This window comes from Crinia signifera, unplaced genomic scaffold (assembly GCF_055691185.1).
Source record: "Crinia signifera unplaced genomic scaffold, ASM5569118v1 HAP2_SCAFFOLD_702, whole genome shotgun sequence".
NCBI lineage: Eukaryota > Metazoa > Chordata > Amphibia > Anura > Myobatrachidae > Crinia > Crinia signifera.
This window is the reverse complement of record NW_028142603.1, coordinates 1-23,809: the sequence shown is the minus strand read 5'-3', so window position 1 is coordinate 23,809 and position 23,809 is coordinate 1. Positions and strand designations below refer to the sequence as shown.

The 23,809-nt window shown below is 49.1% G+C and overlaps 1 long non-coding RNA gene across 1 annotated transcript in view; it reads right to left on the bottom strand.

Annotated features, from left to right (window-relative positions):
- Positions 1 to 22,555, bottom strand: part of LOC146056008 (uncharacterized) — a 41,185-nt gene extending 18,630 nt beyond the window's left edge. The window contains exons 1-2 of the long non-coding RNA XR_014469050.1: positions 22,406 to 22,555; positions 8,432 to 8,571 (exon numbers count right to left, since the gene is read on the bottom strand). This is a non-coding gene — a long non-coding RNA (uncharacterized LOC146056008). The remainder of the gene's footprint in view (positions 1 to 8,431; positions 8,572 to 22,405) is intronic.
- Between the last annotated feature and the right edge of the window lie 1,254 nt (positions 22,556 to 23,809).

The window sequence follows — 23,809 nt, the reverse complement described above, 5'->3', positions numbered from 1 at the left end:
GCTTACGCTCTAGAGCAGGCATGTACAACTTGCGGCCTTCTAGCTCCTGTGAAACTACACATTCCAGCATGTCGCTGAAACAGACACGGCCATTTTCATTGGCAATTGGAATCATTATATAAGGCTTGCTAATGTAATTTAGCAGAGAATTTCACCAACCAATTTTTTTTTTATTTTTTATTTTGACAGCTGTATCCACCCAGAAAGCTACGAGCTCTCCTTAAACAGAACATTATTCCTGGTTAAAGTACCAACATCGGAGTGTACAAATTGGTTGTTTTTATTCTTGTGCCCTGCCAATTGCAGGGAGAAGGTAATAAACAATGGTAGCCTGGGTGATGCTCACACAAAAAGAATGATTTTGCTTAAACCATCCTGATTCTTAAAATGTCTGTAATTTTTTTAAATAGTCCAGACACCCAGTCGTTTGGCTATGTGCTTTGTACCAAACAGTACTCTCACACAGGTACCAGCTCTGTATGTGTACCCAGTACAGATACAAGCCTTGTACTTTGGTGTACCCAACTTGGCCTCCGAGTGAGGCAGAGACCTGTGTCACATGTAACCTCAGCATAGCATGTGACACAACACAGTAAAAGCACAGCAAGAGCTGTAGGCTTTCCTCTGTATGTGTACACTGTAGCCTGTCCTCAGAGTAAGGCAGTGACCTATGTGTCACTTGTAATCTCAGCATAACATGTGGTACAACACTAACAGCAGAGCAAGAGCTGTGGACACTAACAGCACAGCAAGAGCTGTGGCTGCTGCTGCCCTTGGTATGTGTACACTGTATCTGTACACTGTAGCCTGGCCTCAGAGGAAGGCAGTGGCCTCTGTGTCACCTGTAATGGCAGCCGAGCATGTGTACTGACAGCCCAGCAAGAGATGTGGCTGCTGCTGCTGCCCTCAGTATGTGTACACTGTATCTGTACACTGTAGCCTGGCCTCAGAGTAAAGCTGGCCATACATCAGAAAGATCGATCTTAAGATCGATTGCACTCATGATTGTGTACAATTTCCCTTGAAATCCCCAGCAGTCCTTGGTGGTTTTTGGACACACAATCTACACCAGGGTTGCCGACTTATAAATGCTCCTCTCCGGGAGAAGCCCGGAGAGGAGACTTTCCTTACCCGATCGGGGGCGGGGCTTGACTGTGACGTCATTAAGCCCCGCCCCCATTACGGATAACAGTCAAAATGACTAATCTCTATGGAGGGGGCGGGGCTAAAATGACGCGATTGTGCCATTTTAGCCCCGCCCCCTCCTCTGAGACCCGCGGATTGCGGCATTTAAATGCCGCGATTCGGGGGGCTCAGGGGGGTCCCCCAGATTCCGGGAGGATTGCCCACCCTTCCGGGGGGCCGGGAGGAGGACCCGATTTTCGGGAGACTCCCGGGAATTCCGGGAGGGTCGGCAACCCTGATCTACACACAATCGATCATATGATCAGTCATACAATCCATCTGCTGCATGATTTTGTACACAAGATGTGCACACAATCTGCATACAATCCATCATACAATCAGTCATACAATCCATCTTATGATTGATTGTATGATTTTGTACACAAGATGTGCACACAATCTGCATACAATCCATCTTACAATCAATTGAGATTGTATGATTGGGTACAATATCTTTCTGATGTATGGCCAGCTTAAGGCAGTGACCTCTGTGTCACCTGTAATGGCAGCATAGCATGTGTACTGACAGCACTGCAAGAGTCTGTGCACTGTATCTTACAATGTAACAAAACTGCAAGAGCTGAAGCTGCCCTTGTCCTCTGTATGACCCTGCTGTCTGCAAACTCTTCCCCCAAATCTGCATGTCCACTCTGACTCTGTAATAATGCTAGGGACACCATCTCTTTCTGTAAGAAATGAGGGGTACAAGGCAAAGAGACACTTGTAAGGCTTGCAAGCAGAGGCTACATAAAAATCTCCCCTTGTGGCCTCTGAGGACAAAGGGGACATCACCTCAGTGATCTGAGGAGGCCAGACAGGGCTATCCCTATGGGATGATAACCCAGGGTTAGATGCTGTCTATCACAGTGTTCTCAGATAACAGTGTAAACTGAGTTGTACCTTTCATGCAGGTTACTCTCTGCAGAGCTCTGGAGATTTCACCTGCCAATATACAGTATATACGTATACACTACACACACACAGAGAGAGAGAGAGAGAGAGAGAGAGAGAGAGAGAGTAGGTATAGGTAACCAGAGATAGAATCACTGGACAGGAGAGACAGTATAAGGAGATGAGCTGCCACAGGCCATAAACAACACCATGGTATATAACACAGGGGTGCTATGACCTAATTTACATACAGCCCAATACTGTCCTACTATGCTCTAAACCCCACTGTCTGATATCCCAGAACTTGGGGGAGCAGCTGCAGCCATAGATGCAGTTACTGGGAGACTAGGACATGCTGGAGCACAGGACTCCCTAGCAGCAGCAGTCAGGAGCCTCCAGCAGCATGCATGGGGGCCAAGCATATTAAAATGGCCGCCCAAGCTGCGTTTAAGCTGGGGAAGCACCTGGTCACTGGGAGCAAACCCCGCTGTACGCTCCCCACCCGGTTAGCTCCGAGTAGGGATCGTGACGCAAGCTGCATCACTCTGGGACAGAGGTCTCAGGAGCCGGGGACCCTGGCGCAAACCGCAAGCAGTGGCGATGGGGTCCCCCCGGCAGCTTCTATGGCGCGCTTTTCAGGAAAAAGACGCGCTGTTTACACCGCCCATTGCCCGGACTCCCCTGCTAGCGGGGAGCCAGGATATACATACCCTGCCTGCTGGCCGGCGGCGGTGAGGCTGTGCGGACTGAGGCGCGGCCGCATGCAGTGGCGTCCAGTCACTCTGGGACGGCGGTCCCAGGAGCCGGGGACCCCCGCGCAGACCGCGAGCAGTGGCGCTGGGGTCCCCCCGGCAGCTCCCGCGACGCAGACAGGCAGTCGGCAGAAGCTGCCTGTCTGTCCTCAATGTTAAAAGGTGTAAAAACAAACATAAATGAAATACAAATTTCTATTTGCCCTAAGAGGACAAAACTGTTGCACCCAGCTCCCCGGGCACATTCTAAGACTGCCTGGGATGGGGAAGTAGAGGGGAGGAGTCAGCCATACTTGTAAATTTCTTAAAGTGCCCATGCTCCTAGTGGTCGCCCTCTATTCCCCACTGTAACTCCAGTGCCACCTAGTGGATGAAGGAGAAAACTCTTCACTACTGTATAACCGCAGCTCACCGTTACCAATTCTAAACAGTCTCTTGTTACAGTACATCTTCAGTTGTGACACCTGTCAGTATCACACTGACCCCAGGGGTTAATAAACTGCTTTCTGTTCTACCCTGATACTAGTAAATCCCCTAAACTCCAATACTGCTCTAAAACAAACAGTCATATTTATTGTGGGTTTTATTACTGTTTTAATTCAGCTCATCCTGGAAAAGGATTTGTGGCATTGAGAAAACCTCTGCGAGTATTTATAACAGTGTATTGAGAATAAAACATTAACCCCTTCATGACAGAGCCAGTTTGTGCCTTCATGACAGAGCCCTTTTTTTCAAATCTGACATGTCTCACTTAAGTGGGGATAACTTTTTTTTGCTTTTACTTATCCCAGTGATTTTGAGATTGTTTTCTCGTGACACATTGTACTTCAAGTTAGTGGTAAATTTGGGTCGATACAGTCTGTGTTTTTTTGTGAAAAATACCAAAATATCGTGAAAAAATGGAAAATTTAGCAATATGCAAAATGTCACATTTTCTGCTTGTGAGACAAATAATCATACCACTCAAAATAGTTAATAACTAACAAAGACCATATGTCTACTTTATGTTGCAATCATTATTTCAACTTCCTTTTAATTTTTTTGGACACTAGGAGGCTTCAAATATGACTAGCAAATTCTCAAATTTTCAAGAAAATTTCAAACACTGATTTTTTTAGGGACCAGTTCAGTTCTGATGTGACTTTGAGGGACTTGTATGTGAGACACCCCCATAAATGATGCCATTTCAAAAACTGCACCCCTCACAGTATTCAAAACAGCATTTTGGAAGTTTGTTAACCCTTTAGGTGTTTCACAGGAATTAAAACAAAGTGTAGGTGAAATTTCAAAATTTCATTTTTTTTTTCGGATTTTCAATTTTAATACATTTTTCTAAGGAACACAGTACATTTTACTAGAGAAATGTGACTAAAAATTGATTCCCCCAATTCTTTGGTTTTCATAAATATCCTATATGTGGCCCTAGTGTGCACGGTGACCAAACCACAGGCTTCATAATAGAAGGAGCACCTACTTGATTTTGGAGACTCCTTTTTATGAGATTATTTTTAGGCACCATGTAGGTTTCTAGGCACCATAAGATGCTAAAAGTTAGGAACCCCCCCACAAGTGACCCCATTTTGCAAACTACACCCCTCAGGGAATTCATCTAGGGGTATAGTGTACATTTCAAACCCCCAGGGGTTTCACCAATTGTGGTACAACTGGGCAGTAAAAATGAAAAAAAATAATTTTTCATTTTCACAGCTCAGTTGTATCAAAATTGGTGAAACCCCGGGGGGTTTGAAATGTACTCTATACCCCTAGATGAATTCCCTGAGGGGTGTAGTTTGCAAAATGGGGTCACTTGTGGGGGGGTTCCACTGTATGGGTGTTTCAGGGGTCATTCAACCAGAATCTGTGCTGCAAAATCCAAAAATCACTCCTTCCCTTCTGAGTCCTGCCATGCACCCAACTGGTATTTTTTGGTCACATGTGAGGCATTGCCGTACCCGGGAGAAATTGGGGCACAGATTTTGGGGTGCTTTGTCTCCTTCATTCCTTGTGAAAATGAAAAATTTTGAGCCAGATCTGCATTTTTGTGTAAAAAAATTTAATTTTCACATCAGTCCCTGCCCCAGTGGAGCTTACAATCTAATCCCTACCACACACACACACATTCCAGGGTTAATTTTGTTGGAAGCCAATTAACCTACCAGTATATTTTTGGATTGTGGGAGGAAACTGGAGTACCAGGAGGAAACCCACGCAAGTATGGGGAGAATATACAAACTCCACACAGTTAGAGCCATGGTGGGAATCGAACCCATTACCTCAGTGCTGTGAGGCAGTAATGCTAACCATTACACCATCCGTACTGCTCCATGTGGAGTTAGACACGCCCTTTGGGCACTGTGTGACACGCCCCTTACAAAGGCGCTTGGCGCATCCTACTGTAATTTTCCTGACTGTAGTTTTCAATTGGAGGGAAGTATGTTGTAACCACAAAGAAAAGTGATCTACATCAGATTCATAGACTTGTTAATAGTACCCCTTTTATACCAAAAACGCCAGGTCGCATCCGGGTTTTTGATCCCTGCTTCAAGCCGGGTGTGACCCTGCGTTTGCACCCTTTTACACCACTGTCGCATCCCCCCTGCCGCTTGGAGATTATGTCATCTCCGATCGCCGCCGCCAGGACCCGGAATGCTGCGCTGGGGGCAAGCCCAGCACTAAGGTAATCTGCTGGGCTGCCCCTAGCCCCCGTCCACCCCTTGTCCGGGAGGTGAATGGATGCCGCTCACAGGCATCCATTCACCTCCTCTGCTACTGCTGTCTGCAGGGTATAGCAGACAGCAGTGCAGGCTGCCTGTGACCCCCCCCCCCCCCCCCAACCTGCGGACACTGCACCGCGCCCCCCCCCCGGGGTGGCCCTTTGGGACCGCACCCGACTCGGCTGAAATGATGCGGAGGGGTTACAATGCCTTTTGTTATATTTATTGTGGCACAAACACTCTGGGAAACTGTATATAGGAAAGTAGTGTATGGCGGCGGATGCTGGGAGTAGTAGTATAAGAACTGATAGTGTTAGCAATATGGTCGTATCGTTCATTAGACCCCACCTACTGTATGTGACTGCCAAAACTGGCTTACGCTCTAGAGCAGGCATGTACAACCTGCGACCTTCTAGCTCCTGTGAAACTACACATCCCAGCATGCCTTGCCATAGTTTTAGCACTCGCTAATAGCAAAACTATGGGAAGGCATGATGGGACTTGTAGTTTCGCAACAGCCGGAGGGCCGCAGGTTGGACATGACTGCCCTAGAACAGTGGTTCCCAACCCTGGTCCTCAAGTACCCCCAACAGTGCACATTTTCCAGGTCTCCACACAGAATCACAAGTGATATAATTAGCTCCACCTGTGGATCTTTTAAAATGTGTCTGAATAATGAGTGCACCTGCTGGGTGACCTGGAAAACGTGCACTGTTGGGGGTACTTGAGGACCACGGTTGGGAACCACTGCCCTAGAATGTCATGTGCATGATCTAGGGATCCATCGTCTTGGACAGAGATAAAAGAAGAAGATTAAGAAGCATTTAGAGCAGTTTCTGTTGTTTTACAGCTGCGCTAGCATAATGCCGGGAGATGATTGCTTGGTTCTTTGTCAATATCCTCTCTGGGAGAAGCAACCGCAGGCCGCTTTCAGGGGGTGTGGCGGAACAGACTCAACATTAGACCCCGCCCCCAGCCAACTTATACTGTAATTTGGCTTCTAATTGTGGTTTTACCTAACATTTACTGACTACCGGTACTCTGACAAGGGAGCGAGCGCAAAGAAGCCCCGTGCAGGTTCGGTGGCTCATCGGGCATTTAGCAGTCGGGATTCCAATGTCGGTATAGTGACTGTCGGGGGGCATCCGGCTCTTGTTATCATCTTTGTGCTTAATTCAATCTTATCCTCATGTATGTAACCCGAGAATGGGAGGTTTATCAGCTGCATCATTATTTCTCTTTCCTCCACTAGGTGACACTGGAGAGTTACAGTGGGGAATAGAAGGGCGACCACAGGGAGCTTGGGCACTTTAGAATAAATTAACAGTGACTAACTCCTCCCCTTCTACTTCCTCTCCTAGGCAGTCTTAGCATGTGCCCTGCGGGAGCTGGGCGCATTGTTAGCTCACTCTTGGGCTTTTCTAATTTTTTCTTTATTTTTCCGGATTTTTAAGATCTACACAGGCAGATAGTCCCTGTCCCTATCTGCCTGCGACGAGGGCGCTGTTGAGGGACCGGTTGCAGCTGCTTGCAGCTTGCCTCCGGAACCTGGCTGACAGAACCACCGTTCCGGGGTCCCCGGCGCCGCTGCATGCAGCGCGCCTCGCGGACCGCAAGCCTCGGCGCGTACAGCAGCTACAGGGGTAAGTATGCCCCCGGGTCCCTGTTAGCAGGGAACCAGGTGGGATTGCTCTAAAAGCGCGTCTCAGTACTTTGAGAGTACAGCGCGGCTCAGTTCTGTGAGAGTACAGCGCGGTCAGACAGGCAGGTAGCACCCTGCCCTACCTGCCTGCAAGGGGACCACAGTAACAGAGAATCCGGTCGCCGCTGCATGCAGCGTGCCTCGCGGACTTCCTTCAGCCACAAGCATGGCAGGGATAGGTATACCCTGGCTCCCCACTAGCGGGGTAGCCAGGTAGATGCATTGGCGGTTTATCCAGCTGCAACTATAGCATAATAATAGAGTACAGTATTTTATTTTCTTTGTATACTCTATTATTATGCTATAGTTGCAGCTGGATACCAGCATTAAGATCTCCAAGGGATCCATTTGCACACTTTTGTACAGTTTGTCAGTAAGACCGCTATCCGGAGTGAAAACTTACATTCACTATCCATTTACCTAAGGGTATGTACATTCTCAGTATTGAAAAAGTAACTACTTAATTGTGTATATACTAAATTAGTAATATGGCCTTTCTCCACCACCTAGAAAGTTACCCCTGAGGAAGTCATTTTTTTTTGAAGAAACGCCTTGGGAGTTTTTTCCTGATTATATCGATTCGACCAACTGACTGCATACAAGCAAAAATGTTTTTACTTTGTTTTTAAATTAATTGTATTAAATACTGTTGTACAGTGACCAATCGATATATTTTCTTGATCCTTCTGGTGGTGGATCTCCATAAAATAGTGGCGCGTCTTCTATCTTTTTTCTTCTATTCCCCACTTCCCCTGCTAACAGGGGGGACTGACAGAGTGCTGCCCAATCTACTTTATCTAGCACATTGAAAGGGTACCCCACTCTTTGTTCTATATATATATATATATATATATATATATATATATATATATATATATATCCGGAAGGGCCGTCACTCTGGACTGAAGTGAGCTGAGATGTGTAGCTTGCCCCGGTGCCAGCTTTCAGAGGGCAGCCACAATGAACTGCCCACAGAATACTATGACGAAATGAATGGGCACTCGAGGACTCACAAATGCTGGTGAAATCAAAAGGCCGTGTTTATTCCATAAGTGGTCTTACAGGCGTCAACGTTTCGGGGGCCGGACCCCCGTCGTCAGGACAAAATGCAGACAGGGTGAAGTACAGAATAAAGTGCAAGTGCATGGGTATTTATAAGACATGTTAACAAATAGGCGCTAACTTACCCCCTCCCTGTAGCCGTCCCCCACGAGCATCCACAGGCCGGTTTCCGGAGTACTGCGCACAGCAGTGACGTCACCACGTTCGGCGGCGTCCAGCTGACCGCGCGTCATCACGGTCGTCATCCCGCGGTGACGTGGGTGGGCTGGGAAAGAGATTGCAGCTCACATTAGCATGAATGCAAGTATCGTGCTACAGAAGTCATAAAGCAACAAAGGCATCCATACATACACAAAACTTCAGAGGATGCAAGTGAATAAAAAATGCAAAAAAACAAGTGGACATGACCATATTATGACTACATAGTGACATCTAGTGGCTAAAAATGAGAAGACATATATAATAAAAAAACGAACATTTAAAAAGGGTATACGTATAAAAAGATAACTGCGTGCGGCCCCGAATTGGAGCCGTACTGGGCAAAAGTCAAAGTGCATATGCTGGGTGAGGTGCAAACCCTATGGCGTGAGTGGTTTAAATGCAGGGAGAAATACTGAGTCCCTGCTGGGTATCTATAATAAGCAAAAACAGCCCTGTGTGGGGTGATGCAGCCAGCATCACTGTATGCGCATAGCACCAGAAGCCAGAAATTGCAACAACAGAATGCCAGCATCTTGTATATTATATGTTATCCTGGTGTGTCACCTGGACACCGATAAGGCTGGGGGACTGGTGTCACACAGTGGGATGACAAGTACCTTTAACAAGGGGGAGAGAAAAGGAAGAAGGAAGACATGATTGTGTGTTAGTGGACCAAAATGGTTACAAAAAATTATGTAGGCCAAGTGTGTCATTAAGGCCTTTAGGGTGTAGTGTGTCCATTTTGTAAATCCACTTGGACTCAAGCTGCAGAAGCTGTTTGGAACGGTTGCCACCCCGTATGTGTACCGGCACGTGGTCTATGATCTTATATTTGATCATTGCCATGTTATGTTTGGCCTTGGCGAAATGCCTGGTCACTGGTTGCTCCCCTGAGCCAGAATGAAGGGCTGCCCGTATGGCACAATCGGTCTTGCCGATGTAATGTATTCCACATGGACAATAAATGATGTAGATAACAAATTTAGTCGTGCACGTGAGGGGCCATCTGATTTAAAAAAAATTTACCCGTATAGAGATGTGCAACTTCGGTGCAAGCTGTCACGAAGCTGCATGTTGTGCAGCCTAGGCACCGGTAACAGCCCATTCTGGTGGGTCTGATTTGTCTAGAAGGGGTGTCAAAATTTGTAATCTCGGTCTTGACCAATAGGTCCTTCAAGTTTGGGCCGCGCTTGTAGCTCGGCATCAGCTTGGTGTCTTTGAACGCCGGTAGCTCGGGATCCGAACGCACAATTTCCCACCAGTTTTTTACTCTGCTGGTGGTTTCTCGGCTGGCAGAGCTAAAGTCATTAACCCATGGAATACATGGCTTTATGACTTTAGGTGTTGCACCTGTGATAAGAGTGATGCGCTCACACGCCAGAGCCCTGGCCTTGGCTTTAAGTAGGCCCTGTCTGGGGTAGCCTCTGTCCTCGAACTTCTGCTGCATGATGTCCAGTTGATGATGGGTTTCAGAGTCGGTATCAGTGATCCTGCATACTCTCAAAAACGGAGTATGGAAGACTCTCCACCGTGTTGCGTGGGTGCGAGCTGTTGTGTCTAAGTATAGTATTGCGATCTGTCGGTTTGACATACAAAGAAGTGTGTGTAAATCCCAAAAATACAAATGTGTAAAAAATAGGCGTATTTCTGCCTACGAATACACCTATTTTTTACGAATCCATTTTGGTACATTTCCCCCGATGTATACATAGTATATATATATACACGCTATACTGCTGTTCTGTTCTCAAAGACAACATGAAGCATATATATCACTTGTGGAGCCGATATTTATGGTACAACACGCCCCTGTAATTCTCACATTCATAGAGATCCCACAGCACATCTCCCCCATGTGTTAGAGCCTGACATCTCCGATTTACAAACATGATCATTAGCGATCAGTTTGACCATGTTATTATTGTATACAGAGATCCATATGTAACACACCCGTCCGGATCCCTGTGTTAACACCATACAATTGTCACGCTAGATGCGGTGACATCTTCTTCACATCACTTCTTAAACATTGCTCGGGCAGTAGTCCCGTGGCATCTGAAATTTACACTTCAAACTTGCACCATTTTTTAACATTGTTTTACTGTTTTAATGTAGGTTATTTATGTGCCATTTATGTGTTGTTATAGGCAGAAGCCAAACCCGGATCCTGGAGCGGAGGTTGTCATACAGAAGTGGGCGATACGGTGGGGTCACCATAGCAACCCATCTACAACAGAGGGGAGCGTGATGATGCAGTGAGGCTCCGCCCACTGACATCCGCCCGCACCGGAAGCCGCACTGGACGCAACCGGGACGCTCCACGTACGGGAATGGTGAGTATGCACATGCAGTATGTATTTAAATGTTTGCTGTGTCACCCGCACGCGTTGTACACCTTGACAAAGGGGTATCCAGTCCCCGAAACGTCGGTCACCTCCAATAAACACATTGTTAAGCCCACGGAGTGCCGCTGCCTGCTTGGATAATTCCTTAGATAGATAGATACCAGAAAGAACCCCCACTGGGGGAATAAACAGCACTCACCAGTCTGTAGTTCAATGGAGGTACAACCAGGAGGTAATCCAAAGTTTATTTTCTGCAAGAGAGATCTTCTGACGTTTCGGTCCCCGCTGGTACCTTTATCAAGGCAGCCACTGTGTCAAATAGTCGCAACTTAAATCTGTGTGGGAAGGGGGATATAAAGCCTTTGAGTATAAAGAAATATAAAAATATATGATACAGCCAGTACAGGATATGGCGGGTGAGCCAGTGAGAGGGACTATAGAGAGGTAGGGCAGGGGGATCAGAGGCGGTCCTGCAGCGATGCATAACCCACAACAGAGAGAGCCGGCACCGGGAAGGGTGATCCCTGGAGAGGACAAGGGCCTGTGCAGTGCTGTGAGCTGCTGACCTGTAAGGAGCGGAGGCTGCGCAGCTGTGAGACCAGGAATGGCGCCAGGAGAGCCAGGCTCCTCCAAGTCCCCTACTGCTGCCACCTGCCAGAGGGAAGGGAACCGCGCTGCCCCCACTAGCTGCCAACCACAGGAGGAGCCCCAAACCCGGAGAGAACAGAATGATGTGTGCTGCCGAGGTGTCCTACATAGTGCCTGCCTGTGGAGGAGCCGAGAGGGTGAAGACTAGAACCTCAAGGAAGAAGGTGCTGAGGGGGTAAATTACCTGGGAGCACACCCAGCCGGAGGATTCTCCTGAAGTTGCTCCGAAGAAGATAGAGGACGCAGCAAGTGGAGACCAAGGTGCGCAGGCACCGCGAAGGACACCCGCTCTCGAGGAACCAGGACTGGAGGACATGCAAAGGACCCCTAGCTGGAGACCTGTAGAAGCCCCCTCAGTGGTGCGGAGCTGCCCGTAGAGATGCCTGCCCGAAAGTAAGTTAAGAACACGATGTAACATCAAGGACAGGAGCTGCTCAGAGGACAGGTGACAGCCCAGCGGAGGAGAGGATAGAGGAGGATCCCCAGCCTGATAGGAGCCGGGGGTGGAAGCAGAGGCCGACCCAGAACAGCACAACAGGCGGAGCAGAGGACGACCCAGCACCTCCTGCTGCAGGAGCCGAGGACACGGGACACAAGGCAGACGTCAGGCTCATGGCAGATGCTGTGCGGCTGTGGTACAGGTATATGTGCGCTGTTGTGTGTTTATGCTGGGCGTTATGGGTAATAGAGGAGGTTTCTTTTTTAGGATGTCGGTATGTGGTAGACTCGCTAGTTATAGGATGTGTAGTATGCTAGGGTTTGTGGTTATAGTGGATGTATTTGTGTATGCAGGGCACCATTTGCGGATGTACTAAAAGGATGATCACAAAAAGGGATGATCGGGATGATTGCCTGCAGTTCCTATTCGCACCACTAGATGTCACAATTTTTTTTACTTCAACTGAGAATTTGTATGTTGGACACTGGTTGTGTATCCTGGACAGTCGGTAGAATAGGTAATCAGCGCTCAGTATCATTCTGTGGAGTTTTCGTAGCTTCTTAAAAGAAGCTGTAAGCGCTGCACAGGGAGGCCAGGCAGCGTCTCCCCTGTGCACAGTGAGCTGACAGGACGCGCTTCTGTCAGCTCCTGCTGTGCTAGCAGTGTGAGGATTCACTAATGAGAATCCTCACACTGTGCCTACCTAGCTAGTGTAAAAGTTAATAAAATAATAAAAACCCTAACTAACTCTACTCCTTCGGCTGCTCCGGCAGCCCTTTAGAATAGCACCCACTCCAGTGGGCACCTAACACGAACTGAGGAGTCTGGGATGCAGTAGGAGAGGAGCCTACCCTCCAAAAGCTTTAGGATAGGTGCCTGGCTCCTGCGGACCCTCCTACATCCCAATGTGAAGCTGTGTCACCAGGACCATTGAAAGAGAAAAGTATGTGCTGCACATACTTTTTGTACTTGCTTTTCATCGCATTGTATGCACAACGCACGTACAAGGATGAATGCGATGCGTGCTATTTAAGCTCAAAATGCACGCCCGCATCGAGACGTGTATGGGCACCTTAAGTCAGAGAGAACCTGAGAATTCTGACTGGGAAGTGCAATTAACAGGTCAGATGTGGACTGCTGCTTTGAAGTTGGATATCTCCATTTCCCCAGGGCCGATTTTAAAAATGCTGGTATCCCTGGAAAAAGGGGATCCTCAGCTATCAGAGTATGGCCCTTATACACCTGGGGCCCCAGAGCAAGTGCCCATTAAGCCCATACGAAAAGACCGCCCTGGTCCCGGTTCGCTGACGTCATCCGGGGGCGATTATGCTGTGTACACACGGGGGCGATAGGGGCTGAAATAGCTGGGAATATGGTTGCTGAGCGACCATATTGCCAGTGATTGGAGTGTGCACCAGTGATAAATCGCCGGGTGCGCGCTCCCGTTTTCACAAAACGGGACACTGGGCAATATGATTGCTGATATGATTGCTAGCAATATATTGCCAGCGATCATATTGCCCCGTGTGTACGCACCTTTATTCCTAACAATTTTGCTGCACCCGTCATCTTGAAACGTGCACATGTCCCTTTGTTGATGAATTTACAAGACTGCCTAATTAGAGCAATAATTGATATTTGCGTGGAGATTAATAACAGTATTACAGACACACATGCTATGACCGATAACACACACGTAACAGACTTATTTTAATTTTTTTTCTAATGCACTTTATTTCACATTTATCACTTTTCACTTATGTTTTTAATATTTCGCTGTCCTTAATAAATGATTCAATAAACATCATGTTTTAGCCAATTCTCTGTTTCTTGGGTCACTTTATTAATGTACCTATAACATTAATCAGAACATTAATATATGCTAACCTAGATTGCCCCTTGTAGGAATACTTTATCTTTCTTTGCTTCCAAGTCTAATACATATTCCTGGGTGCGCCTCCCCCATTACCAATTGATACTTAATATAGTAATGCAGGGGTGAGATAGCTATACCAATTACAGGCCGTTCGGATTGATAGCCTCTATCTATTAACCTGTATCAGCGATATCAGATGGTCGACAGTCATCAGGTCGACATACTGCAAAGTCGACATGGGTCTAGGTCGACAGGTCATTAGGTCAACATGGTCTAGGTCGACTGGGTTTTTCACTGGATTTTTGGGGGGTTTTTTGAGCCGACATGTGCCGACAGGCGGAATTTCATGCCCTACCATCCACTAGGACAGGCGTTCCCAACCACGGTCCTCAAGGCACACCAACAGTGCAGGTTTTAGTGATATCCAGGCTTCAGCACAGATGGATTAATCCAAATCACAGGTACTAATTAAGTCACCTGTGCTCAAGCCTGGATATCATTAAAACCTGTACTGTTGGTGTGCCTTGAGGACCGTGGTTGGGAACGCCTGCACTAGGGTGCGGTGGGAGAATAACATAGAGTGCCAAGCACAGCCAGACATGCGAGGGGATGCGGTGCACTTAATCCTGTGTCCATGTTGACTGTGTCGGCATTCGGGTAAAAAAAAAAGTACAAAACCCCATGTTGAGCTAGAGTGGTAGCCAACCCTAGCCTTCGAGAGCTACCAACAGTTCACATTTTACAGACAACCTAGCTGCTGCACAGCTGCACTCATTAATCACTGGCACATTTTAAAAGATACAGATGGAGCTAATTAGCTCACTTGTGATTCTGTGAGGAGACCTGCAAAACATGCACTGTTGGTAGCTCTCGAGGACTAGGGTTGGCTACCCCAGAGCTAGACCATTTTGACCTAATGCTTTTTTGGACCAAATGACCTGTTGACCTTGACCCATGTCGACCTTGCAGTATGTTGACCTAATGACTGTCGACAATCTTTAGGTCGACCATATGATCCTTACCTGTTTCAGCAAGGGGTGTGAGGCCAATTTCTCTCCTGGGAATGGAGAAATATCTGTGTTTAGAGCCAGACTAGAATCACGTCTGCCCGCAGACAATAGATCGGGTATCATTTTTTTATTTTTTTTTATGTATGTTTGACAAAGGCCATACACTTCACTGGAGGCGAAGATCCGCAGACGAAGGCCAGAGCATACAGCTAATTGCTGCCGATCCTACTATTAAAAAAGAAAAAGGAATGTATTGTATACACAGAACATCGAACATGCCTTCCAACTTTTACCAATAGATCAGTGGGACCTGCATGCAGCTGGCCCTGGAAAGGGGCGGGGCTATGTGCAACGGGGGCGGGACCGGGCATCGAGGCCCCGGGTTTTCCATCCTCTTTGCCAGCGTACCCAGCCCCGTCTCTCCTTGCTGCGCACGGCACCTATCCAGCAATCACCGGCTGCTCCACAAAGCAGAGCAGCCATGATCACCTCCCCTCAAGGGACATCAGGGCAGGCTCCAAATAGCGGGACCATACCACTGTAATCAGGACAGTTGGGAGGAATGCTATAAATACATTATCATGTAGCGCCTATTATTCCTGTTGTCCGACTCTACCTGTATGACTACATGTGAAGGAAAACACAGAGGCTGCTTCTTTTGCCCAACGTTTGGGAATTTATGCTATTTTAGTTTTCGGAACTTGTCTCCTGTCCTACATAACAGTTTATAGACGCTGTGACCAGGGGTGAGGGTCATTAAGTCGACAGTAATTAGATCTTTTGGTCGGCAGTGAAAAGGTCTACATATGAAAAACATCGACCTGGTTTAAATTGATGCTGAAAACGGTCGACACAATCCAAAAGGCTGCATGAAAAAGGTCAACACAGGAATAGGTCGACATGAGTTATTAAAGAAAATTGTGTATGTGGAAATCTGCTGACACGGGCACTGTATAAGTGTACAGCGACACGGACACACAGCTCCAATTTCTATTCACTTTTTTCTTAATGCACTTTTTTAATTTTAACCTATTTTGCTGTTTTGTGCCAATGAATAAACTGTATATTTAGAACAATTGGTCTGTACACAGACTCCGTCCTGCCCCCACTTAAAGTTATTCCTCCTGGTTATATATGGTGGCTAATTATTAATATTATGTAGTTTGAGCAGAAAATATTGTGGTATCAGTGGATGAGTCAAAAACTCAGGCTGCTCCCGGATCCGAAGGCGCTACACCCCACGCCCCTGAAACAGCAGACACTGGAGGAGGATTCAAACCCGTGGTGGCTCAGCCTGAGTGGCTGTCCCAGACGCTGAACTAACGGTACACGCCACTGTACCAGCCACTCATACACGGACTGTTCGTGTATCTCGTAGCTACAATGCAGTGACGTCATTCACGCTGTGCCGCACCATCGCCACCTATTGGCAGCTGCTGGAACTACACCTGGCACATAATGCATCGTCATCACTGCTGCTCCCCCTACATGAGCACTCTGCCGGCTGTTCTGATGGAGGCAGTCACTGACTGGGACGCCATGCCCCTGCGTAGAAGAAGCGGCTGGTAAGTGCACATGTGCAGAACACCCCCTGAGCATTGAGCAACCTGTGGGTGAGGACTGGAGCTCAGTCTGTATGTTGGTCATGTATGTGACTCCCACAGGGCTGCTGCATGGTGCTCCTGGGGATATCTATGTGTATGGGCATACCAGTGTATCCTCAGCAGCGCTACTCTATGGCTCAGGTTGTAATATCTCAGCCCCAGTGCTGTCTGCATTATTATACACTGTATATTATCTATCTGCTTTCCCAAAGTGTGACACAGGTGTATATAGACCAGATTATAATCTATGGGAAGCCTCTGTGTGTATACCATATGTTCTCTCTCTGCTGCAGTAGCTATGCGCGCTTTGCTATGTTCTATGATAATAAACACATGTGAGTGTAATGGTAAATATGTGCCCGGCATGCCAATGTGGTGAGATACAGGTGAGCCAAACCGTACTGGCTAGCAAACTGCACGTAGCCATTAGTGCAGATGTAGGATAACTGGGCATACTGTATATAGGCTGGGATCACTGCTGCGTTCAGGTGACACCAAGTACATGTCACCCGCCGGGATTGCTTGCTGGATGGTTATACAGGGATTATTGTCACATTAGTTATACTGTAGTCTAAAGTGTATACTGTATTATCTACCATCCTAATGGGGCATACACACAGGGGGCGGGATGTACTAAAGGGAAAATGTGATAAAACGGGGGTTTTACCGCATTTTCCTATGTACCATTATCCGTCCGCCCCATCTCCGCCTGGCAGGGTCTCTCAACCTCTGGGTGGCGATACCCTATAGATGCCTATGGGCTTCTATCGCCGCCCGCCGTCCTTGCGACCCATCCTCCATCGATCTACTCCTCCCTTAGCAGGTGTCACAGCCGGGAGGACATCCGGCTGTAGGGAGGAGGAGGAGAGGCAGGGGGACACTGACAGCCGCCAGGATGTGACGGAGACCCCCGCACACCACATTACAGGTATCGCGGGGGTCTCCGTCACCACAACCCGATGCTAGCCGCATATGTTAGTACATATGCGGTAGCATCGCGGCGGCTGGCGATTTACATTAATACATCCCGCCCAGGGGAATATGAGGCTTATTTCTAAGTGATCTGACTAGATCGCTTAGAAATGAAAAAAGGATCACTCCACGTGTATACCCTCTGGTGATGACGATTGCGCGGTCCCGCGCGTCGCTGTTGCCTGACTAGATTTACACTGCATCCAGTTATAAATCTAGTCATCGCCAGTGTTCTCACACCAGAGAACACTGGCGATGACAGATTGTTCAGCACACAATGCTGAGCCATCTGTGCTTAACTGCAAACTTAGCACAGAGGCTCACTTGCACTGTGTGTGCACAGCTTTAGGGATGGACGTCTTTGCAATTGATGACAATAGTGCATACACACTATTGTGCAATGGATGACCATCAATGTTTTTACCTATTGATGGTGATCCATTTTCTTTGACTGATTGGATTGTGGGCCAATCAAAACATGTAGGCGGTGCTTCATGAGTGTTGGGGCAGAGCTATGCTGGTGGTAAGGGTTGCTGGTCTTACTGTACTGCATATTAAAATAATAATAATAAAATATATATATATAATTTATGTAAGGTGCTAAACAACATATAATGGTGATTCAATTGTTTTGTGCACCCGTAGCTCTTGCCTAATGTAGTGGGAGCTAAAGAATTGTTCGCAGCACTTGCCCTGGTCTTGTTGGCTGCATTTTTGCGCCCTAAATAAACTAGATGCAGCTTATTGCCCTACTGTGCGCGAAGGGTGCGAGGAGAAATCCAGGTGACGTGCAGCCTGGGAGTCGGGTCACCAAACAATTGACTTTGATTTTAAAGCTCGTTTGTCACTGAGCGCCCTTTAGCTGTTTTGAAACTACACATCCCAGCATGCCTTGCCATAGTTTTAGTATTCCCTAATAGCAGAACTGTGGCAAGGCATGATGGGACTTGCAGTTTCACAACAGCTGGCGGGCCATAGTTTGGACATGATTGGTGTATTGGGTTCGTTAGCTGTTCACTAGCCTTTTGCACAAACCACTTTGGCACATATGGAGATGTAATCTCTTTATTAGTCTTTTTATTAGTCTTGCACTCTACTATTACATATAATGCATGCCTTGACACCGTTTCACCGTTCGTGACACCCAAAATGTCGTTAAAATATTTGTTCCAACCAGATTGTTGCTCGGAAAATGTCCAAACTATATACGTTCCAGAGCCGGTCCTTTGTGTGGGTACGCTCAGGTCTGCAGCTCTCATCACTGCTCGCCCGAATGATGCGTCCTCCGACGCGAACTCATGGAACCTATAGAATTTGGCAAAGGTATGAACAGATGACCAAGTGGCAGCCCTGCAAACCTGCTCAGCTGTTGCCCCATGTCGAACCGCCCAAGAGGTGGCAACTGACCTGGTGGTATGCGCATTTATCCTTGCCGGAACAGGCCTTCCAACTTTAGTGTATGCAAAAGCTATCACAGAGCGCAACCACCTAGCAATGGTCTGCTTAGATGCCGGCCAACCAATCTTGTGTATGTCATACAACACTAACAAGGTGTCAGTCTTTCTGACACTCTTAACTCTGTCCACATAAATGCGTAATGCACGCACAACATCCAAATTCCTCAATTTGTCCCTTTTTCTAGAACCCTCTGGGGGTTGAAACACAGGTAGAACTATCTCCTGGTTTAGATGGAAAGCAGAGACTACTTTTGGTAAAAACTGAGGTACCGTCCGAAGAACTGCCCTATCCTCATGAAATATCAAGAAAGGAGACTTGCATGACAATGCTCCTAACTCTGACACCCTCTTCGCTGATGCCACTGCCAACAAGAATACCAGCTTCCATGTGAGAAACTTAAGGTCCGCCGACCTTAATGGTTCAAAAGGTGCCTTCTGAGGCGAGAGAGAGAGAGAGGGTGAGTCGAGAGAGAGAGAGAGAGAGAGAGGGTGAGGCGAGAGAGAGAGAGAGAGGGTGAGGCGAGAGAGAGAGAGAGGGTGAGGCGAGAGAGAGAGAGAGAGGGTGAGGCGAGAGAGAGAGAGGGTGAGGCGAGAGAGAGAGAGAGGGTGAGGCGAGAGAGAGAGAGAGGGTGAGGCGAGAGAGAGAGAGAGAGAGAGAGAGAGAGAGGGGGGTGAGGCGAGAGAGAGAGGGTGAGGCGAGAGAGAGAGAGAGAGAGAGAGAGGGTGAGGCGAGAGAGAGAGTGGAGAGAGAGGGTGGAGAGAGAGAGAGGAGAGAGAGAGAGGGTGGAGAGAGAGAGGGTGGAGAGAGAGAGAGGGTGGAGAGAGAGAGAGGGTGGAGAGAGAGAGGGTGGAGAGAGAGAGAGAGAGGGGTGGAGAGAGAGAAAGAGAAAAGGAGAGGGGGTGTGGAGGAGGGGAAGTGAAGGAGAGGAGGGGGGGAGTGGAGGAGCAGAGAAGGGGAGGGGGTGCGGAGTATAGGAGGTGAGCAGGAGGGAAGCGAGAGGAGAGGGAAGCAGAAGAGGAAGGGAGCTGAGGAGTGAGAGGAAAAAAGAAAGGAAAGTAGGGGAGGGGGTGAGGAGTATTGGAAGCAAAAGAAAGGAGGGGGAAACAGGAAAGGAGGAGGGGGAGCGGAGGAGGTGGTTGGGGAGCTGAGGAGGAGGGGAGAACAGAGAGCAGGAGCAGACAAGAAGAGGGGAGAGGAGGAGGAGAGGAGGCATGGAGGAGGTGCAGAGAAGGGAGCGCAGTGCAAGCTGGTGCTGGGTACCTCCTGTGACAATCAGCAGCGATGGTAGCGATGATTTTGCTGCCCCTGCTCCTGGGCAGACTGGGTCTGCTGCACTTTCTCTTCTTCTGTGCTAGTCATCTCTTCCTGCTCCATCTCCCCGGCGCTGGTCTTCTCTTCCTGTACCCCAGCACAGGTTCACTGGCAGTCAGAGAGAGAAAAGTGTGGGGAAATTGGTGAGGAGAGCAAAAGAGGGGAAAGGGAGAGCTGGGAAGAGGAGGAGGGGAAGGAGGAGAGGGATCAGAGAAGAAGGAGCAAAGGAGTGGAAGAGGGGGATCCGAGAAGGAGCAAAGGAGTGGAGGAGGAGAGAAGCGGACATGTAGAGAAGTAGCACAGAAGGCACTGTGTACCTCTTGTCATTGGTGCTGCATGGTACATGATCAGCAGCGATTGAAATGCTCCTCCTCCTCCGACGAAAAGTGGTGGGAGGAGAGAGAGAAGGGGAGCAGGAAGAGGAGGAGGGCAAAAGAGAGGAGGAGGGAGAGGAGTAAGAGGAGGGGGAGCAGGAGAAGAGGAGAGGGGTGAGGAGGAGGGGAAGTGCAGGAGAAGAGGGGAGGGGGAGCGGAAGAGAGGGGAAGCGGAGAAGTGAGAGAAGGGGAGGGGGGTGCGGAGGAGATGAGGTGAGCAGGAGGGAAGCAAAGGAGAGGAGGAGGAAGGGTAGTGGAGGAGGGAAAGAGATGTGGTAGCTGAGGAGAAAGAGGAGCGGAGGACAAGGAGAAGGGAAAGCAGGGGAGGGGTGAAGAGGATTGGAAGCAGAAGAAAGGAGGGGAAGCAGAGGAAGGAGGAGCAGAGGAGAGGAGGAGCGGAGAAGGAAGCTGAAGAGAGGTTGTGGGGGAGGAGAGGGGGGGGGAGGGAGCGGAGGATGGAGAGTAGATGAGGAGGAGGTGGGGGAGCTAAGGGAAGGAGTAGGAGGAGTGGGAGGGAAGGAGAGGAGAACGGAGAGCAAGAGGAGAAGGGAGAGCAAGAGCAGAGGAGGGAAGTGAAGGAGAGGAGGAGGGGGAGCATAGGAGAGGTGAAAGCAGAGGAAGGGAGAGCAGGAGAGGGGGTGAGGAGAAGGGGAAGTGAAGGGGAGGGGGCTGAGGAGGTGTGGAGAAGGAGCAGACGTGCGGAGAATGGAGAGCAGTATATGCAGGCGCTGTGTACCTATTGTAATCGGTGCTGCATGCTACATGATCAGCAAGTGATGGAATGCCGGGTTTTCTGCCCCTGCTGCACTCCTCCCCTTCGGTGCTAGTCATCTCTTCCTGCTCCATCTCCCATCGTTAGGTCTTCTTTTCCTTCACCCCAGCATAGGGTCACTGGGGGGGAGGGAGGGAAAGAGAGAGAGAGAGAGAGGGAGAGAGAAAGAAAGAGGGAGAGAGAAAGAAAGAGGGAGAGAGAGAGAGAGAGAGAGAGGGGGAAAAAGAGAGGGAGAGAGAGAGAGGGAGAGAGAGAGAGAGAGGGAGAGAGAGAGAGAGAGAGAGAGAGAGAGAGAGAGAGAGAGGGAGAGAGAGAGAGAGAGGGGAGAGAGAGAGGGGGGAGAGAGAGAGGGGGGAGAGAGGGGGGAGAGAGAGAGGGGGGAGAGAGAGAGGGAGAGAGGGGTGGGAGAGAGAGAGGGGGAGAGAGAGAGGAGGGGGAGAGAGAGAGGGGGAGAGAGAGAGGGGAGAGAGAGGGGGAGAGGGAGAGAGGAGAGAGAGGGGGAGAGGGAGAGAGAGGGAGAGAGAGGGGGAGAGAGAGAGGGGAGAGAGAGAGAGAGAGAGAGGGGGAGAGAGAGAGAGGGGGAGAGAGAGAGAGGGGGAGAGAGAGAGGGGGAGAGAGAGAGGGGAGAGAGAAGGGGAGAGAGGGGGGGGGGAGAGAGAGAGTGAGTGAGTTGTGGGGAAATTGGTGAGGAGGAGAGAGATAGAGGGGAAAGAGAGAACAGGGGAGAGGAGGGGATATGGGAAGAAGGAGCGGAGGAGTGGAAGAGGAGAGGGGGCAGAGGAGCGGAAGAGGAGAGGGAGCAGAATAGAGGAAGCGGAGGAGGAGGAAGCAGAGGAGAGGAGGGGGGATCGGAGGATGGAGAGTAGATGAGAAGGTGGTGGGGGAGCTGAGGAAAGGAGGAGGAGAGAAGAAGGGGAGAGCAGGAGCAGAGGAGGGAAAGTGAAGGAGAGGAGAAGGGGGAGGCAGAGGAGAGGGGGTGAGGAGGATGGGAAGTGGAGGAGAGGAGGTGGAGTGAGGAGGTGTGGAGAAGGAGCGGACATGTGGAGAAGGAGCGGAGAAGGGAGAGCAGTATACATAGGTGCTATGTACCTCTTGTCATCGATGATTCATTCTACATGATCAGCAGTGATGGAAACACCATGTTTTCGGCCCCTGCTCATGGGTCTTCTGAACTCTTTTTTCCCCAGTGCTAGTCATCTCCTCCTGCTCCAACTCCATGGCGCCGAGTCTTCTCTTCCTGCACCCAAGCACGGGGTCACCGGCAGTCTGAAAGAGAGATCGAGAAGTGTGGGGAAATTGGTGAGGAGGAGAGAGATAGAGGGGAAAGAGAGAGCAGGGGAGAGGAAGATAGGGTTGTGGAGGAGGGGGAAGTAGGAGGGAGGAGGGGGATCAGAGAAGAAGGAGCTGAGGAGGAGTGGAGGTGAGGAGGAGGGGGGCAGAGGAGGATGGGGAGCAGAGTAGAGGAAGAGTTAGAAGGGAGAGCAGAAGAGCAGTGGAGGGGGAGAGGGGGTGCGGAGGAGGGAAGCATAGGAAAGGAGGAGGGAAGCAGAGGAGGGGAATCGGAAGAGAAGGAGGTGGTAAGGGAGCGAGGATTCAGTATGAAATCCCGACGCCTGGAATCCCGGCGTTCAAAATCCGACAAGGGGGGGGGCGTGGATCGTCCCCCCTTGCGGGCTCGCTGCGCTTGCCACGGTGGTAAGGGAGCGAATATATACACACATATACGTATACACACACACAGATGGCGCCATCAATTTTATTTTAAACAAACAAAATAACAGAAGGGGGGACATTATGGTGTTACCGTGTACCTATAACATATTTAAAAAGTATGCCTTAACCCAGTGGTGTCAAAGTCACGGCCCTACAGCTGTTGTGGAAGTACACATCCCTACATGCCCTGCCACAGATTTTATATAATGGATCGCTAAAATCTGTGGTAGGGCATGCTGGGAAGTGTAGTTCCACAACAGCTGGAGGGCCATGAGTTTGACACCACTGCTAAACCCCTTAATGCCCATTACATGTAATCACAACCCACCACCTAGCATCATGCCACACCTCTTCCCTTAGCCCAAAGCAGATTAATCTTGCACCTCCTCTCCCCTCCCTCACTCCCCCCCCATCCCCAAGACATACTCTTCGCCAGTCGTGACCGAAGAGTGCACTCACATAGAATCGGTCGCAGGTGGGGGTACTGCAGCATCTGTCGGATAGGGCACCTCTCTCCTCCTCAGCGTCGTTCCCAGCAGCGTTGGGCTGTGTTCTCTGCCGCAGCGCCCTGGGGGCGGAGTTGGGGCAGCTGTCTCCCCGCCTGTATCCTTCCCGTCTATGTTGGGCGGTGTCCTGAGCAACGTCCTGGGGGTCCTCAGTGGCAGCAAGGTTTTAGTAGCATCCTGAAGGGGAGGGAAGAGGAGGAAAACATCCATATTTAAAAAAAAAAAATGCTGGTCTACAACAGTATGTAAAAATAGCGGCATAGTGAGTTTAGGA